General features: G+C 36.0%; 1 protein-coding gene across 2 annotated transcripts in view; it reads right to left on the bottom strand.

Moving 5' to 3' along the window:
- The window catches only part of LOC143241032 (protein PRRC1-B-like), a 46,007-nt gene extending 25,227 nt beyond the window's left edge, over positions 1-20,780 (bottom strand). The window contains exon 1 of one of the 2 annotated variants that reach the window (XM_076484488.1): positions 20,546-20,780. The gene's annotated coding sequence lies outside the window, so the exon portion shown is untranslated. The remainder of the gene's footprint in view (positions 1-20,545) is intronic. The other variant, XM_076484462.1, reaches the window with a different exon arrangement.
- Positions 20,781-21,330: the final 550 nt, after the last annotated feature.

Raw genomic sequence — 21,330 nt, 5'->3', positions numbered from 1 at the left:
CCTAATCCAGGTATGAATACCCTGTTTTAAAATGAACTGAGTAAAATGAATAATTAAAGATTTCTTGAATGTATAATTTGACTATTTTGATAATTTGTTTTGTATAAATCAACAAAAATAGTTTATACCATTTCAAAAACAATGCCAATATTAATATATTTGAAAATATTGTGGAATGTTTCAGTAAGTTTCAATTAAATTAAATGTTAGTATTTGTAACAACCATTTTAAATTGGGGCAAAGGTTGGGCTGTTCCGGTTTTTAATTTAGAAATATTTCACTATAATTTAAAATTAAAATGAATAATTTTAACTGGCGAAATTCTGAAAAAAAAAACTGTTTGTCAACAGTTAAGTGTTTGACATGTGAATAACTTTGACTTTACGAGAAATAAGAAAGACTTAAGTGCAAAAGTAAAAAAAAATCGAGATCCATTCTTCGTGGGCATGTTCGACAGTAATGATCAAACCCCACTCTTCCATCAGACAAGAGTAACCAAAGAACTAGCAGTGGAAGATGTTGACTTGTGGTATTTCATCTTATCTATCAGTTCAAAATAAGAAACGGTTAGTGCAGATAGTCCATGGGCAGTTCTGTACAAATATGTATAAAACAAGTCAAACAAAATGTGAACTTTATTACGGAACTATTAATGGCGATAAAACTTTACTTTCAATGTTGGCTATAACGTTGTGTTATAGGAGTCATTTTTGCTTGTTTGCAATTAACCACAAAGCTACACAATGGACTCCCAGTGCGCTACCAACTGTTGGTTTAAGTAACTCTCGACAAATAAGAGATTATACACGAAATAAACAACATTCACATAATCATAAAATAATTGACGAATGAACAGAAGAGACAATAAACACGAGAGACTAGAATAAAATTATTTTATCATTTGTTCGGCCAGTCGGAGTAGCTGCATAACTTATTTCAAACAACATCATCTCAAAGTTTTTTTCGAATTCCAGTTACGCTCCACTCTTTGCCATTAAGAACAAAAACAAACTTTATATGTACAAAAGTTTGTTCAATATCCAATATGATGTTTTAATGTCTTCGAATAAAGTGGCTTATATTATTTTCTCCATGTTTTCATTGCATGTTTATATTTCAAGCTGTTCATTTTCTCAACTATATTTAACATCACAATAACAATTTGTTTTTGGTAAACTGAACCAGAATTCTCCAAAGGATCTATCTTTTGAATTTACTGTTATCTATTCAAGTGACGAGCACTTGATATTTCCACATGTGAGCATCCCACTAACAACTAAAAGGATTATCTTGCAAATCAGCCAGACGTAATTATCCATTCAAAGAATAATCTAGCGAGTCAGCCAGATGTAATAATAGGCATGTACCTCAAAGACGCCAACTACAAATAACGGTACAGTATATACCAAAAACAGGACTCATACAGTACAAGTCTGGTAAGGTGTGTTCAATTAAAAATTATCTTTTGTTTTCTCTTTCGTACCAAATTAAACCCTACTCGAAAGTATTGAATTCTGTTTTAACAAGAAGTGATCTCTGACTTCTAACAGATTTATATCTCAAATTTTGTTCAATACCCAACATGATATTTCAATGTGCTTTCGGTTGGAGTAGATTTTATTATTTTCTCCGTTTTTGTTTTGTTTGTATACTGCGCATTTATGTTCCCAAATTCTTATTTTAGCATTTGTTCGTCTTTTCCAACATATTTAGTGTCACAATCATTACATTTTTCGATAATCTGAGCGAGACTTCTCCAATGAATCTATTCTTTGGTTATACTATTATCTATTTTTAAGTGAATTAGAGAGTTTGGAAAATACTGAAGTATTAACCGAAACAAAAATTATATTAAGTTTCTCGCTTTATTTCTACGCCCGACATGGCCAGGTGGTTAATTCGCTCGACTTGCAGTCTGAGGGTCGCGGATTCGAATATCCATCACACCAAACATCCTTGCCCTTTCAGCCACGGACGCGTTATAATGTGACGTTCAATCCCACTATTCGATAGTAAAAGAGTAGCTCAAGAGTTGGCAGTGGTTGGTGATGACTAGCTGTCTTCCCTCTAGTCTTACACAGCTAAATTAAGGACGGCTAGTTTTGCCAGGAGAAGAGTGACGTCATAGCCACAAAGAGGCTCCAGAAAGTCTGTTACTATAAGTGTGTGCTGTTACAAAGGTTATATGGACAAATGGTGTTACTAAGGGAAAAGTTCTATGTACACAGTATTCAAAAAATGCATTTCGTATTTGTTCCAATGTGGAAGAAGGTCTGTGTTGTAAAATGACTGATAATACTATGTAACAAAATTTTTACTTTTTCTTGTTCCAGGGCAGAAAATGTTATTTCCCAATTGCTTTTTGTGACCTGGGAGCATATAACGAAAACATGATGGGAGACTATATTTGGGGGCTGATACGTCAAAGTGATTTACATTACAGTCGCAAATCTCAAATCTCGAAAAACTACTCACTTCTAAACATTTCTGTATAACTTTAGTGAAAATACATGTAAATCTTGATTCATATGTTGTTTCATTCAGACCTTATAGGCCCGGCATGGCCAAGCGTGTTAAGGCGTGCGACTCGTAATCTGAGGGTCGCGGGTTCGCATCCCCGTCACGCCAAACATACTCGCCCTTTCAGCCGTGGAGGCGTCATAATGTTACGGTCAATCCAACTATTCGTTGGTAAAAGAGTAGCTCAAGAGTTGGCGTGGGTGGTGATGACTAGCTGCCTTCCCTCTTGTCTTACACTGGTAAATTAGGGACGACTAGCACAGATAGCCCTCGAGTAGCTTTGTGCGAAATTCTAAAACGAACAAAACAAACAAACAGACCTTATGTAAATGAGAAGGTGCAGATTTGTCCGTTTTTACATATAACATTTTAATTTCTAAATTGCTAAGATTGAAGGGAATAATGACCATTTTCTATACTTTTACAACATATGCAATTAAGAAATAACACATACTATCCACGAACAAAATTGGTGTTACATAGTGCAATTCAAATAACACTATTTAATTAGCGTGATGTTATGTAAAAACAAACGTATATCTTAGGACGGCTGGTATGGGTATTAACACTTTTACTAATATAGCAGAGAACAACGTTTCAACATTCTTAGGTCATTATCAGGTTAACAAAGAGAGAATTTGCAACTGACCGTTGTCGTGCGCATTTCTTAGAGACGACAGTGTAAAGGGATACGGGATTATAGGGGGCGTTGCAGTGAAATGTTACGTTATTAACTGGTATAGATATAAAGTTGTTCCTTTATATTGGTTTAATTTTGGTTTCAGTTGTTGTATCAGTTCATCCCTAAAGTAATGTCCAATTTTAGATTCAGAAGAAGGGAAAGGATTCCAAAGGCTTTTAATGTTATTTAATCAATAATGTATGTTCCATTATTATTAATTACTTCCTGCCAACGATTCACAAGCTTCTGAATGCCACTTCTATAAAATACTTGTGTTTTGGAGGACAAGAATGTAGAGAGGGTAGTTTTGGCGTCTTTATGTGTTCTAAGCTCTTTTCCAACAAGATAGTTCTGCAAACTTCGGAATAGATGATAATCAGATGGGGCAAGGCCTGGAGAATAAAGAGAATGTGGAAGTTTTTCCCATTCTAACTCTTCAATCTTTGCAGATGTGATCCTTGCTGTATATGGCCGATTGATCAAAGCAGGCCTCTTTTCTTTCAGTGCAACATTCAAGCACTCTAACTGTTGACAACAGAAGTCTGATATAAACGTTACATCAAATGGCAGCAACTCAAAGTGGATCACACCAACAATATTCAACCACATGCTTAACAAGACTTTCCTTAGGTGAAGGTCCATTTTGGGCTGTGCTTTAGCCAGTTCACCTACAGTGAGCCATTGTTTGTGCCGCTTAACATTTTTATAACATACTCTTCAAAACAAGAAACGCAAAAGTGACATTTTTGTTATTTTAAAGAGAAATATATGAAATAACGTTACAGGCTCAGAGTATGTGATGTTACACGTGTTAAGGCACTGATTGTCACACCAAAATTACAATAAAAGTTGTGCACTTTGAAAACGGAAGAAAACATCGGATTTTTCGCCAAAATGCATGCGTGTCCAAAAAAATTGTTTGAGAGATCTGCATGTTCTGCAAGTGCAACATGTGCAAAATCCCTATAAAAGTGACGGGTTCTCAGTTTCCATAGCTCAGTGTTAAGCCACTGACACGCAATACAGTTACGCCAAGACTGACTGAAGCACAACGCAACAACGCCATTGGTCGCTTGGAAGCAGGCGAATCTCGATCACATGTTGTCAGAGCTGTGAATGTCCACGCAAGCACCATCACAAGGCCATGGAATCGTCACCAGCAACATGAATCAACTCGTGACCGTCCACGATCTGGCAGACCTCGTGTGACCACGCCCGCACAAGATCGCAGCATCCGGTTACGTCACCTTCGGGATAGGACCACCACTGCGACGTCTACTGCCTCAACCATACCAGGGCTGCGTAGGATCTCCGATCAGTCCATACGCAACCGTCTACGAGATGCAGGAATCCGACCTCGACGTACAGTCAGAGGCATCATCCTCACCCAGCAACATCGTCAAACACGGCTGCAGTGGACTCGGGCACATCGGATATGGCCTCATCGACGATGGAGGCATGTTTGGTTCAGCGATGAATCACGTTTTATGCTTCGTAGGCAGGATGGAAGGACCCATGTTTACCGTCGCCGAGGTGAACGTTTTGCAGCAAACTGTGTGCAGGATGTTGACAGATTTGGTGGTGGCAGCGTCATGATGTGGGCTGCCATCGCCTACAATGCCAGAACAGACCTTTTGCACATTCGAGGGAATCTTACGGCTCAACGATACGTCGACGAGATTCTTAGGCCCCATGTGCAACCCATCATGGTGAACGTCAACGACGTTTTTCAACATGACAACGACCGTCCTCACACAGCCCGACTCACTACTGTCTTCTTGAGACACCACAACATCAACGTTCTTCCCTGGCCCTCCAGATCACCAGATTTAAACCCCATCGAACATCTTTGGGACGAGTTGGACCGACGTCTGCGACGGCGACAACCTCAACTGCAGACTCCACCTCAGCTTGCAACAGCTTTGCAGGCTGAGTGGACAGCCATTCCACAGGATGTGATTCGTCATCTCATCGCTTCCATGGGCAGGAGATGCCAAGCAGTTATTGATGCTCACGGGGGGCATACTCGTTATTGACGTTGAGTGACGTTAAACTTCACCTAGTGAGCGTGGACTTCGTCTTTGCAGACTTTGGATGTTCAGCAGTGAATGTGCAAAGTTTCACACGTCATACAGAACTACCCGGAATAAACTTGTTAACAATTTGTCTCATATTTTGCCTTTTGCGTTTCTTTTTTTGAAGAGTATATATCCATTTTTCAATTCCAGTCATTAACCTGTCAAAAAAGGTAGTTACGCTCACAAGAGTGTAGAGAAGTGCAAATGTCCACTGTTGCTCTGAGGTTGGCTTCTGTCAAGTCATGGGAACCCATTTTTCAAGTTGTGACACTTTTCCAAGCTGTTGAAGATGAACATTTTATACACGTCGTACTACATATTTTAGTAATTAAAGTCTTCTACGAAGACAGAAATGGTGATGCACTCTTTGTGTTAAATTTTCGGACATTAGTTGTGAGATGGCCTGATACAAGTAGGGATTTTTTATTTTGCGTTTAATATATTTGTTTCACTACATAGTATCTGGGTGTTTTCTATGGTTTTGTTGTGTTCAAAAACGAGTGATGGTGTTTTTTTTTTGTTGTTGTTCTTTAAATCTGGTTTCAATTTTTCTGCTTGTTTCTCCAATATAGAAGTTGTTGCATTGTATTTTACAAATTATGTTGGTGTTGTGTTTGTAAGTGTTTTTTACATAGTGTGGACTTAAGGTTTGTAACCGATTTTTGAATAAATTTGATGTTTACTGGAATGTTGTCTTTTGTTACAAGTTTTTTCAAATGTTGATTTTTTTTCGCTCATGTCAGGAATACATGGTATGGAGCACTGTAAGGTTTTGTAGTTTATCGTATCTTGGTATTTATTATCGTTTGTTTGTTGTTGATCTAGGTGTATGTGAATAATTGTTTCAACGGTTTTTGGAGGAAATTTGTTGATGTTGATGAAGGGTTGTTTTATTTATTTGATTTTATCGTCAATGTGTACGAAGGATCACCTCACGCACACAACAACTATACGGCACTTCCAAACCACACAAATCCGACTGTCCACTACGACCCATGATGCCAACCTATACATTATTTAACTACAACCTCGGTAAATACACTGCATGGGCATTTTCTAAATATGTAACATCAGCCGGCTCCTTTTTTAGACTCTTTTTAACTTTAAATCTATTCTTAGTCAACAAAATCATAAAGCCTTAATGACCAGTTTTAATGTAATTTCCCTCTTCACAAAAGTCCTAACCACTGAAGCACGCAAGATAGCTTTAAAACTTGATATGAAATACCCCAACCCAATGATACACATCCCCAGTAATCAATTACCAACCCTTATAGAATTCACTACCACCAAAACTAACTTTATGTTCAATAACCAAAACTACCTACAAATAAATGGCCTAAGTTTGAGGAATCCCATGTCACCAGTTGTAGCCAACATTTTCATGACCACAGATTGAATATCAAGTTATCAATTCAGCCTTACACCCACCACTATGCTGGTACAGATATGTTGATAATACAATTGCTGGATTCACATCTACAGAACACACACTTAGTTTTTTTTCAATCACGTTAACTCTATACACCCCAAGATTCAGGTAACTTGTGAACAGGAAAACTAATCAAATTGAATTTCTCAACCTCAAGATGATAAGAACCGATACACAATTCAAAACAGAAATCCACCTGTACTGGACTACATATTCCTTGGGACTCAGTACATGAAACAAAACAAAAACTAATCATATTAAAAAACCAAATAAACACAGCCATAAAACTGTGCTCACCTTGTAAACTGGCGTAAATAATCAGTTCTTGGAGTCTAATTGAGTAGAATATATCTAGCGATTGTATAATAACTGAAGTGCACACATTGAGCATATCCTGTCAAATCTTGAAAACCAAAAATATTGTAAATACACATTTAATAGTTTGTATAATTAGGTAAAGTGAAATAACCAATAAACTACGTTTACAGACTTTTAAATTCAGTGATGTACAAAAGCTGATTATCATTAGTGAAGTTAAAGTAGGGTGAACATTAAATTTATATTTCACTATTTTTGAATTTATGGAGAAAATATCTGTTTTTATAGAATTTGAATAATTTATTTTCAATGTTAAGTAAAATGTAAATAAGTTTATGATATATATATTTCAGTAATGAAAGTAGAAACATAAACAGAGACACATCCAACTGTTAGGATCGATTTGCTCAACATTTGATTTAATAAAAATAATTTTTGTTTGTTTGTAGTTACTCACAAAGCTGCATACTGGGCTATCTGTGCTGTGTTCACCACAGTTCCACTGTAAGTCCACAGACATACCACGTAGCATATTGTTTTTGTTTCTGTCATATTGAGCTTTGAATTTTATTAATACCTTCTCTTATTAAAGGGTGACAGTGTCAACTGTCATGAATCAGACTAAATATTCATATGGTGATTGTATGTGTCGACCTTTCTATTGTTTACATTCAATGCCAAAAACCATAAGATAGAAGCTGAAAGAACACCATTATATTCAAATTGAAAGTATCTACAGAAATAAAAGAATAATAGATTTATACAATAGTAACGGTTAAACAATGTTATTTACTTAGATATTTTAAGACTAATCTTCAATTAGACAAATAAATTTATAAAGCTAAATGTGAAAACTCTTATATTACTAAGAGGTTTAAACAAATGTTTTATTCAGGGTGAATAGATATTTTATAATATCGTAATTACTGAAATTAATTAGCGATGTGTTTTACATATAAAATATTAGAAAATGCAAAACATATGTCATGTAAGTTTGATATAGAAGTGAAAACTATAATCATAATGTTAAATGTATACAAAATCGATACTTAAAAATTCAGGTGGCTAGGGAATAATAGTGTAATTGTTTTGTTCAGTATTTTGGAAAACAAAACATTGGATGATGTCATAGACATTTTTCATATTACCTTAAATATGTTAGTAATAATATACACCTTTGTAAAACACAAGTAATACATGTACCTCCATGTTTGATAATTAATTATAGACAAAAAAATTCAGTGATTTACAGATTTCTAAGATTATCACTTATCTGTCTCTAAACAATAATATTTTTCCTTGTAAAAACTTAAGACCCACTGTCAGTTACAAATATAAAGTTCCAACTGGTCCATTAATACATAATTATGAAAGTTTTTCTTTAGTTAATTTAAATGTAGATGATGTTAATAATTTACCTTGTGGATGTGAAAATAGTTTATTTGTTGATACTTTTCATAAACATATAATTACTGGTAATTTAGATATTTTAAAAGACAAATTATTATGTGAAATAATCAAAAAAGGAGCTAAATACAGCATAGCAACAAAATGTAATAAAGATAATATTCTAAAATCTCTTGAAAAAATATTGATTAATATATTTTAAAACTTAATTATTTTACAACTTATCCATCTAGAAAGTTTTTAAAATGAAAATTATACATACTTTAAAAATAGAAATAAAATTACCTCACGTAAATGACAAACAATAAAAAACAATACCATACAGATTTATCATTTAATCAGCTAAAAAATAAGATTAAAGAACTGCAAGAAAAATATGTTATAGTTCCTATTTATAAAGCTAACTGTAATATTGGTATAATTTGCAAAAAATTCTATGCATTTATTATAATAAAAGAAATTAATAATACACAAACTTTTAAACTTGTCAACCAATCCAAAGATACAGTAATTAATAATTTCATTAAAACTTATCAGAAAATATTTTCTAAACATAATTCTTACGTAGATTTACCTTTCTTTATGCTATTCCAAAATTACATGAATCTCCACTTAAATTCAGATTTATTTCCAATTCAGTAAAAATATTTATCAAACAACTGGCTATATTATTATATAAATTGCTTAATATTTTAGTGTAGCGTAGCTTGTGTTAGTGTAGGAGTGTTGTTCGTATCGGTCGGTATGGCTCAGGCCATCCGGACATATTCTCTTCAGCCGCGGTCCATCCGCTTTGTGGTACCTGCGGCCTCGCTACCTTCGGTTGTCATAGACGCCTTGAATACCGACGTGGGGGATAGCCACGTTGAATGTTTACAACATTTCGGCGACGCCCAGGACTTGTTGGCCAAAGAGGACTTTCTCTTTTGGCAGCCAACGTGTGTTTGTCGAGCCGGCCGGGTAAAATATAAAGCGTATGTCTCTCCGGTCGGCCCCGTTCGAGCTGTCCCACGATGCCGTCATGGACGTATTGGCGGCGTACGAGACAGTTTGCAAAATAGAATACGAGACCTACCAGACTCGCCCGGGAGAGTGCACAGGGAACCGGCGTGTGTGCATTGACTGGAAAAAGCCGTTTTTAAACTTTATTACTATTCACAGCTTCTGGGTAATGTGTGATTCCCCGGGCATGCGACGGCTGTGCCGCCGTTGTGGCATTGAAGGCCACCTACTCAGTGACTGCCAGGCCCCGTGATGCGACAAGTGTCTGGCGTACGGACACTAAGATAGTGACTGTGACATCGAGTGTGAATATTGTAATGGTGATCACACGTCCTCGCGTTGCCCGAGGCATGTGGCAACATATGCTGCAGTAGCTGGGCAACTACGCAGTATGAGAAAGGTAAAAGGGGCGGGACTTCCACTATCCCACCCCTAAATTTGACAGCCGCTGAGGGTGGGGTCTCTGAGGGGGGCCTGCCCTGGCAGCTGCCGTGTCTCGAGTAAGAGGGTCCCAGTCTGCTGAAGAGGATCAAGTCTCTCCCGCCCAGGTTGAGGGGGCTTTGGTTCCCACAGAGGTTGGGACACTTCTGGAGCCATTCGAGTGGAAGGGACCTCTAAGGAGGCTCAGGCCCATTCTGCTGGCATCTCCCATCTCTGTGGAGGCTCATGCCTATGAGTCTGGTAATGAGGGAGTTGGGGCTGCATTGGCGCCCGCACTCTTACCACCCCCAGTAAGTGTTGGGTTGGGATCCTCTGAGGAGGGTCCAGTCCCCTCTGTTCAGGATGGTCCTGACGAGGAGATGGTGCCTCCAAGGTGGCCTAGGCTTCCCTCACTGGCAGGGCTGTGGCTTAGGGTTCTGAGGAATAAGTCTCGGATATTATGGATCTTCTGGCCCCCTTCCCCAACGACATTTTAGACCCCACCCCGAAGTTGGACGAGCTACTGTCATTTTGCACGTCCAACTGTCTGATCGACTTCCCTAGTCTTACTAGTCTCTCGAGGCTGAGGTACGACAATGAGGGGGAGAGGGGGCCCTGCAGCCCCGTGACAATTCTGGACTTAAGTCTGAATTTACCTGTGGTGTAGCGACTGTAGTTGGATTCTGGCTGCCACAGCTGCAAAACTGGGATTGGGTTGGGTGGCCTCAAGAAGCCGCTCACCCCATCCCATTTAGTGCAGTCCAAGCAGCAGCGTTACTAATTCCCACCCCTCTGATTGGTTGATGGGGTTCTCCTGCATCACCTTGAACATCCAGGGGATGCGTGGCATTACCAGGCAATTCTACACCTTCTCCCTCTTCAACGCTTTGAAGTTGATGTTATCTTTATGCAGGAGACGCATTTCTCCTCTTGGAGGGACCACTTTTCGTTTTCTTCCCACTATCCTGTCCGTGCCTTTTGGTTGTTTGGCACGACACGTGCGCGGAGTGTGGGTATCCTTTTTCACCACCATTTCACTGGCATCATCCTCGAGTCACATAGTGATGCTGAGAGACAGGATGTTACCATCAATGTTGTCATTGTCACTGGGGATTGTAAGATTCGGATTGTCAATGTCTATGCGCCTGTCTGGTCTGGGGAGGTGGAACTCTTCTTCTCGGGCTTGGACAGGTTCTTGATAACACAGGCTGATATCGTCCTCACTAGCGACTTCAACTGCATCCTGGATCCTCACCTTGACAAGATTGGGGGCAATCGTCTTTCTGGTGATCAGTGTATGCAGTCTCTGCACGCGGTGCTGACAAATTTCGAATTTTCCGATAACTGGCATGCGTAGCATGGGTCTGCCTTGGTGGCCACTTGGACTGATCAGGGCGTTCCTTGTTGCCTTGACAGGTTCTATTTAACACCTGGCCTTCAGCAGAGCCTTATCAGGGCTGCAGCTTACCAGGTTGGGGATGTCTCATTTACTGTGTCCAACCATTAGGCACTTCTCATCACATTCGTTTATCGGGGCCCTGGTGTGTGGAGGCTCAACGTCTCCCTTCTTCCTGAGCATCAGGTTGGAGACGACTTGATTGCCTTTGTCTGGGGGCTTTGTTCTGTCAAGTCTGTCACTGGGTCCTGGTAGGTGGGTCTCAAGGAAGCCTGTGCCACCCTTTTGCAGCAACCTGGCAAGAGGTATTCGCGAGCCCATCGCCTGGATCTGTGAGGCAGCAGGACATCTTAGCAGCCTTTCTCCATGGCAGGCTGATGGATCGCTGGGTCCTTTTGGATATTGAGAACCTTCGCAGGGAAATAGATTTGGATTATTCCAAACTATTCCCAGCGGTGAGCATCTCTAGTCTGATGGAATCTCTCGATCCCAGAACTGTTACTCGGGTTCCACTGTGCTGGGCACAGGAGATGGACAAGCTGAGATACATCTCCAGTCTGGTGTTGGAGAATGGTCAATCATCATCTGACATTCTAGATGCGTGCCTCGACTATTACTGCCATTTATATTCAGCTTCACCTGTGGACAAGGGATTGTGGGATGACATTACTGAGGTTTTGCCATCCCTAGACCCTTCCTTTCATGACCAGCTGGTAAAACCCATCAACTTGGGTGAGTGTTGGTCAGCCACTCAATCCATGCCACTCGATAAGTGTCCTGGGCTGGACAGATTACCAGTGGAATTCTACCACCACGTGTGGCATGTTGTCAGACCCTATTTCGTCATACTTTTTAACAGTTGTGTGGCCATGAGGTCTATGCTGCCAGGAATGCTGGATGGACTAATTACTCTTATCTGTAAGGATCTCAGTTAATCTGAAATTGTTTCCTCGTGGGGTCCCATATCTCTCCTAAACATGGATACAAAGATTATTTCTAAAGTCCTGAGTGCCTGTTTGAGTGCAGTTGTGCCTTCCTTGGTTTACTGTACTCAGACGTGCGGTATACAGAGCAGAAGTATCCAACAAAATCTGGTGCTTCATAGGGACCTATTCCATTACATCATGGACAGGGATATTCCTGCGATCTTTCTGTCCCTCGACCAGAACAAAGATTTTGATTGAGTTCACCACAAATTTTTTGGTTCATTCTGTCCAGTATGTGCAAGCCTTGTACGCAACCACTTTGAGCAGGCTCTTGATTAATGGGAATCTGACGTCTTCCTTTCCCATCTTACAGGGAGTTCATCAGTGTTGTCCATTGTTCCCCTCGCTTTATACATTGGTGATCGAGTGCTTGCTCTCTTATCTGTATCACTCGGTCTTGGTGCATAGCCTCTGGTTGTCGGGGGGGGGCACGAGCATCAAATATGTCTCACATGCAAACGATGTAAACCTGTTCCTAGAGAACTCAACAATGTTAGGTTTGGCACTGGCCACTGTCCACCGTTACTCTCAGGCCAGCACTGCCCAGCTCAACTATGTCAAGTCTCAGGCTCAGAGGTTGAGCAAATGGGCCTCGTCTACCAACTCCCCGTTTGGACAGGACAGGACCTCCTTCCCAGTCATTTGCTTTGGGGTGCTTTTCTCGTGCACCCCAAGGGGTTCCCTGAGGAAAGGTGGTGCAGTGTGTCAGTTCGGCAGTGCACGATTACTGCTACTGCCCTACTAGCTTGTTTTGCAGGGCAGAGGTGGTGAGGAGGAAGATACTCCCCTTGGTCTGGTACTTTGTGATTGTTCTTCCTCTGGATGCCTCCACTACATGGGCTATTGCATGTCACCAGTGGTGTAGAGCTCGGCATGACCAGGAAGTTAAGGCAATTAACTAGTAATCTGAGGGTCGCGGGATAGATTTTCTGTCACATCAAACATGCTTGACTTTTCAGCCGTGGGGGCATTATATTGTGATGGTCAATCCCACTATTCGTTGCTAAAAGAGTAGCCCAAGAGTTGGCAGTGGGTGGTGATGACTAGCTGCCTTCCCTCTAGTCTTACACTGCTAAATTAGATATGGCTAGTGCAGATAACCCTTGAGTACCTTTGCGTGAAATTCAAAAAAACAAAACAAACAAAAACATATACACATACAGTGTTAAAATATAAAAACCTAAAATCTATTTTTATTTTATTTTAGCTCCACAAGTTTTTAATTTTGAGCCTATTACTGATATGTGATACAACTGATATGTGGAGTGCAGGGGTTATCACATATAATTTGTGAGTATATACAGTTGTTCCTTATTTTAGAGTAAGTAGCTTAAAACTGAACATATTATTAAGAAAATAATTATATACACCATAAATCATCATTATTATATAATTATTTTCAATTGGCTTTAATGAAATATACTTATAATGAAAGTCACAGGATTACATTGTTCACCTCTTATATTTTGTGTAAAAATTAAACTTTAAAAACCATTTTTTGGAACTTAAGTTTAGAATTGAAAACAAAAGTTACTTTAAGTAACATGAAATAATTACTTGGAAATCATTTATCATTTTCTACTTATTTATATTATATCACAATTATAATATAATATTTTGTTTCTTGTAACTTGTGAATTGTATTGATGTACCTCCTATAATGGAAGATGCTAATCTTTAGTAATGTTTTTTATTATTATTTACCATATAAATATTTTTTAAATGTTCATCAAGAAAGATTGTCTAAAGAAACATCTAAAATTGGTTATTATTAATTCAGAGTTACTTAAAAACTATTGAAAAAGGATAACTGCTCAAATATTCAAAAGCAACTACTGAATGTTTACTTTTTCTTTAAATAACTGGTTTCTTTCACCTATTTATTTGTTTTTAAAATTGCTTAGTTGATACTAAACAAGAGATTTAAATATAACAAAACCTAATGTTTAGGAACAACATGAAACCTGTTTGCCTATCTCAGTTGTCCTGTCCTCTGAGCCAAACTAAAACTGTTCAATAATAATCATAATAAAGATTAAAGCTAGCCCTTATAAAATTCATATCTGCCAAGTTTCTTTTAAACTCACTCAAATTTACTGCCTCCATAACTAATAAAGGCAACCCATACCATAGACTGACAACCCTATTTGAAAAATAGAATTGCCTAAGCAAAAGACAGCTTTTACCTTGTCTAAAATCTGCATTTGTGTCTCCTAGTTCTATAATTCTCAGTGTTAAGAATAAAAAATGTTGATTCATCAACATAATCAATTTCTTTTACAATTTTAAACACTTCAATTTGAAAATAGAAAACAATTTTAAGGATCTTAACATCTCTTCACATGACGACCACTCCATCCCAGGTATGATTTTAAAAACCATCCTTTGAACAATTTCTAATAATTCAATGTCTTTCCTAAGATAAAGATCCCAAGACTGTACAAAATACTCCAAATGTGGCCTAACCAGTGACCTATGCAATGAAAATATAACTTCTTTAGACTTGTCTCCAGTTTTTCTCTAAATAGTTTTCTGCTTAAGAGATTGATCAATCATTACATCAAGATTCTTTTCTTTCATGACACTCTTAAGGTTATTCCAATCCAAACTATATTTTTATAATTCAAGTTATGATGACCCATATGCAATATTTTGCATTTATTTTAATTAAATCCCATTTACTATTTATTTGTCCAACTCACTAAATGATCTAAATCCTTTTGTAAAGCAGCAGCATCCTCTTCACAGCCAGCAACAATCAAGACCTTGATATAATATGAAAATTTAAGCAACTTAATGAACATTCCTTCACCTACATCATTAATGTAAATCAAAAATAGCAATGGTCCTAAGATTGAACCTTGAGGTACACAATTTGCAATATTAATCCAGTTTGACTGAACTCCACTTATAACAACCCTTTGTTTTGTCCATTAAGCCACTCTTCTATCCAGTTAGTTAATGCATTTCCCACACCTATAGAGATAACTTTCTTTACAAGCCTTTTATGTGGTACTACATCAAATGCTTTCTGAAAATCCAGATACACCAAATCTACACCCTTACCCCTCATCTACAAATGTAGTAACATTTTCAAAGCATGCCAAATATTTTTAAAACAAGATCTTCTCTTGGTGAAACTATGTTTAACTATCCAATAAAATTCTAAACTTTTTTAAATGACTTTGAGAAGCATCTTCCATCAAACTTTCCAAAACATTTTTCTACATGTGATATAAGATGATAATAGGCCTATAATTATTGAGACAACTTCTGTTACCTTCCTTTAAGATAGGAGTGATATTAGCTAATTTACAATCTGTTGGTAGTTGTCCACTATTCAAAGACTTACAAAAAAAAATTGTAGCAAGTTGCTCACATATTCAATTATTGGCTTCTTTAAAACCCTCAGGGAAATATTATCTGGCCCAGGAGACTTATCATTCCTTAAATTTACCATTTTATTTTAACAAGCTTAAAATTTATGCCATTGTCTTGTTCAACTTTGTTTTCATCTTTCAATTATTAAAGATGAGGAATAGTACTTAAGTCTTTATTACTAAAAATTGAAGAAAAAGCAGAATTTAATAACTTAGCCATTCCTTAATCATCAAATAAAAGCCTTCCTTTTTCATCCATCAAGGGGCCATCCCCATCATAGCATTTTGTTTACCCCTAATATGCTTTTAAAAAATCCTTGTTGTTACTTTTTTACATTTTCAATCAAATTTTCTTCATACATCCTTTTGTATGTCTTTATTTCCTGTTTGACCAACTCTCATGATTTTCTATAATATTCTAAATGTTCTATAATACCAGTCAATTTGAATTTCTTAAATTTGTTATGCTTTTCTTTAATTTTATCTCATATTCTTTGTGAGCCAGTCTGGTTTTCTTCCTTTCAGCTACTCTTTTTTTTTTGTAATTAATATATTTGTTTTGAATATTGAAAAATTTTTCTTTACAAATTTTCCACATTTGCTCAGTTTCTCCAAATAATTCACTTCACCAACTCACAACAAATAATTCTTGTTGCATCTATTCAGAATTTGCTTTCTTAAAATTTGGAATCAAAATATAATTACTCTTGATTTCCATATGCAGCAAAACATCAAACCTAATACAGAAATGATCACTTTCTGTGTTGGAAATTAAGAGTAAATCTAAAATAACATTATTTCTAATAGTTTTTTTGACCAATTGGTGAAGAATTACATCTTGAACAGTTTGCAGAAATGATCACTTTCTGTGTTGGAAATTAAAAGTAAATCTTAAATAACATTATTTCTAATAGTGTTTTGACCAATTGGTGAAGAATTACATCTTGAACAGTTTACAGAAACCTTTCTCCCTCATGGTTTGACTCTAACATATCCAATCAACATGTATGAAATTAAAATCACTCATAATTATGACTTCATTAATAGTTGAAATCTTAATCTCACTCTAAAGTTTCTCACCAAATTCATAAGTTTTATCTAGTGGCCTTTGAGAAATTCCCACTAAGAATTTTTCCCCTTGATATCCAGTGGATTCATTCTTCTTGCTATTAACCTTAATATTCTCAACTTCAATGGATTGTAACTCACACTTTACATATAGAGCTACTCCACTCCCCTCTCTTTATCACTTCATCCCTATTAAATAACCTATAACCATGTATTTCAAAGAAATTTTTGCAATCAAAATAATCTACATTTAACAATGTTTTAATTAGTCCCATTATATCAAAATTTCCTGTTTCCTACCAGTGCCCTAAAGTAATCTGTTTTATTTCTTATATTTCTGTTGAGTAGGTTAGACCAATTAAAAACCACAGGTACAATCCTATTGAAGTGACTGAATAATTTAAGACCTTTTTCTACATCTTTAGTAATTTAGCATGTGAACTTACCTGTGTAATAATTACTGATCCTAAAAGTAAAAGGATACATAAAACTACAAGGATATTTTTCCAGACAATTCCCATAATGTCTCAGATGAACCTGTCACTAATTTTTTCTTGTAGGTTTCAAGAATGACATGGTAGGATATACATATGCAGAACTTTTGTTGTGCATTTGATTATCACGCAAAAAATATTTTATTATTATTTCCCATGTTTGTTATAATTAACTCTTAAATGTTTAAGCTACTGACATGAAGGTAAAATTTACTTGTAGTAAAAGAAACTGGTTTACTAATATACAAAAAAATAGCTACACCTTAGTTCTGTTTTTATATAGCTAATTTTCTTGATGATCTCAATAATCAAAAAACAAACAAACAAGGAATTGGTAGTTTAAAATTAGTGTGTTTAACTAATACTTACATTCAATAAACAAAAATGCATTTAAAAGTTGAAAGTCCAAGTCAGCTGTCTTCATACCAACTAGGTTGGTTACAAGCAATACATTACCTGGTAATATTTTATATGACTAAATATTACTTTGCTTAAAAAAAAGAAGACTTCTTAATACTAAATTAATTGTTGTGAGCCTGCATATAAAACAATTTACATAGTATTGGTGAAATTCACTATCTTTTAACAAGAAACTTTTAGCAACATAAGTGCTGTGGACTATTATTTTGATGAAGAAAACTTTAGCCATGTCAGTGAGCTTGCCAAAGATTTCGTAGCTAAACTTCTAGTCAAAGACCCAAGGTAATCAATATTACTTGTTTTCTGCATGTTTTTCTTTTGTGAAGATATCAAAAGAGGAAATAGCATTTCTAAACAAAGTAGCCACCTTAGTGCACAGTGATATGTCTGCATCCCCACACTGCTGAAACCAGGTTTTGATACTCACAGTTGGTAGAACATATATAGTCCATTATTTAACTTTGTGTTTAATTCCAAACAAAGAAAGAAAAAAATAAATAAAGTATATATTTTATACTCAACTGAATTAGGCAAGATAGAAAGTGCAGTATTTAGTGTGTATTACTTTAAATTCTTTATATCCATTTTTCAACTCCAATTTTGCTTTTCTGTCATGTTCAAAATTTACATAAAGTACATACAGATTAAAAAAGTATAGAAAAACACAGGAATAGAAAAGGATAAGGTTATACACCACTTCTTGAGCCATTAAATGATTTATCTAAATAATTTAGTTTTTTTGTTCTTTAATGCCCTCAGACTACGAGTCGCGGGTTTGCATCCCCGTTGTGCCAAACATCCTCGCCCTTTCAGCCATGGGGGCATTATAATGTGACGGTCAATCCCACTATTCATTGGTAAAAAAGTAGTCCAAGAGTTGGCGGTGAGTGGTGATGACTAGCTGTCTTCCCTCTAGTCTTATACTGCTAAATTAAAGACGGCTAACACAGATAGCCCTCGAGTAACTTTATGCGAAATTGAAAACAAACAAACAAACCATTACTCAAGGTAATATAGCTGAGAACTATATGACTTAACCACTTGAAAGATCTGGTGATTTAAAATCAATAATAATCTAGGTGATATATAAGTAAATGTTTTAATGTACAGTTCACAAAGAACTTAATAATAATGCTACATGAGCAAAACACTCATGAAACTAACAAATTTTGGAAGATCATTAGGAAATTTCTTTGGAAATTAAAACAAGTATATTATATATATTTGGCATTAATTTACCAGATAATTTTAAAGTCCTTAATTTGTTGCAGCAATTTTTAAAATGTGACTTCTATACATCTATCTGTTCAGTATCTTTATTTGTTTAAAAGAACATGTTGATTAACAGATGTGTCTGTTTTACAACTTCTGGAAATTTTCTAAATTTTTTTTCTACATTATTCATTGAAGAGTATCTAATCTTTTCAAAGTATGTAGTTATTGAAATATTTCTGTATATGTTTCTTTTACTGACACTTTGGTTGTTAAGGTTGAAAGGGATCACTAGAAGATTCACTAATATAGTTAAAATGAATGTTTTGATATTGGTTTCATGTACAAAGTTACACAAGTTCATATAATCCTTCTTTCATTTTTGCAATTTTTTGTTGCTCTATAGGTGGTGTGGCTAAGTATCCTAATTTAGATTCCAGTTCTAATGTTTGTATTTTTTTCCTTTACTTCAGGTTCAGTTGACTTTCTTTTTTCCTTTTTTTTTTGTAAAGTGTAGTTGTGTTTCATAGGCTTTCAAAATTATAGCAGGAAGATGTTGATTAATGGAGATAATTTGAAATTTATAGCAGGTTTTTTTACCCTCATTTACAGGCCTGGCATATAATTCCTTGCTTGGTGGAGGACAGAAGCTGCTGCTGATTTTGGCAAAACTTCATTCTCTGTTATTTACTGATCTAATTTGTCATATATCAAAATGCTTGTATATTGGATCTCATTGCTTATACATGCAAATTTCTTATTTGTCTGATTGGACAGCACTTTTTTCCATAGAATGTCTTCAACATCACTGATCCAACTTTCACATTGGATTACAATATCCACTATGTATTTTGATATTAAGTTTGTGAATTGAGATGGAATAACCAAAGCTGGAACAAAATTTTAACTGCTTTTGTAAAGCCCATGATGGCTTTAAGTTGTTGGTGCATCATAAAAGTAACAATCAGTCTCTTAGTGTGAATGGTTGGTGGTAGATTGCATATGACTAGCTACTTTTCGTTTAGTAAGTACAACAAAATTAGGAAGAGCAGAAGATAGCCTTAGTAGCTTTTGCCATAAATACAAATACTAAGAAGTAATGCCCTTCATTTATTTAATGATAAATTATTTCTTTCACAATTTATAGAGTAAGAAAAGTGTTTTTAATTTTTAAGATGGTTTATTTGATCTTTAGATAACCATTTACCCAAAAGATAACTTCTATGAAAGTGTAATTTCATACAGTGTCAAATTGCATACACATTCCCAGAAATTGTAATAAAAACAGCTTCAGATAGGTTTTCCCCACATTCTTCATGACTTGTCCATCGTGGTTCAAAAGTGTCATTGTGATATTGCATTAAAATTAAATTTGTTTGTTTGGAATTAAAGCTACACAATGGACTATTTGTGCTCTGTCCACCATGGGTATCGAAACCTGATTTCTAGCATTGTAAGTCTACAGACATATCATTGGGGACAAAGATTAAATATTGCTGGTTACCCAAGTATAAGAGAAGATGGTATTCAGTTATTAGAATTTTATCAAAGGAGAAAACTCCTCCTTCCTGTAAAAAACATTTTTGCTAGGGTAGAAATATTTTGAATTTAAATACATAAAGTTTATCGCTAAAACTTTGTTTTGATATCCGTGGGTATGGCACACATATCCCAATGTGTATACAATGTAAAGACATTTGAGCCAAAGGGTCTGATTAAAAATGACAAACCTTTCGAGTTGACTAGCAGGAGATATCTTGCTTCATTTTCAAAACAAGGGTATTGGGGAAGGTATTAAAATTTGACAGGGTGACTTTTCGGTGCTGTGAGTGTTTATAAACAGATAAGTAAATTTACACACTAAATCTTAACAAATAAACACTACTGTTTGAGATGGGGATCTGAGGGATAACAGCTTCATTCCCCAAATACCTTTCCCTCTGCAGTAAACAACACTATTTACATCCACCTCTCTTTTAGCATATACTGACGTCACCGTATTTACCTGAACCTAATTTCATTTTTGATGCTTTAATAAATTTTAAAAAGCGTTCCAAGCATGCACGCACGTATGCACGTTACCTTTTTGTATTCTATAGATAACTGTACAAATGTTAATCAAACAAGTTCAAAATATTTTGAAAAAACTTAATCCCGTCAAACGCAGTTTTATTTTTTTACACACTGAAAAATGTTTTTCGCAATTTTAATTGTTTCGAGAAAATACCCGACAGATGTCGTTGTAATGCAACACAAAGTTTTAAAATTTTCGGGCAAAGAGTTTTGAAATATGATTTTCAGTTTTCATAATTTTAATGTTTTGGCTGATACATTTTATTCGTTGAAGTTCGCAATAACCAAATCGTCAAACTAATAAGATGTCAGAGAAAGTTTTATAATGCCTTTATTAAATGCTGTTGGGTTTAGTTAGACAAGGATAAATTAAAAAATAATTAAAATAATAATAGATTTCAGTAGAACAGAATGAACTGTTGTACAGAACGAAATAATATTT

Source organism: Tachypleus tridentatus, chromosome 2, assembly GCF_004210375.1.
Source record: "Tachypleus tridentatus isolate NWPU-2018 chromosome 2, ASM421037v1, whole genome shotgun sequence".
Taxonomy (NCBI): Eukaryota; Metazoa; Arthropoda; class Merostomata; order Xiphosura; family Limulidae; genus Tachypleus; species Tachypleus tridentatus.
The sequence above is the reverse complement of the archived record's forward strand: the minus strand, read 5'-3'. Positions and strand labels throughout refer to the sequence as shown.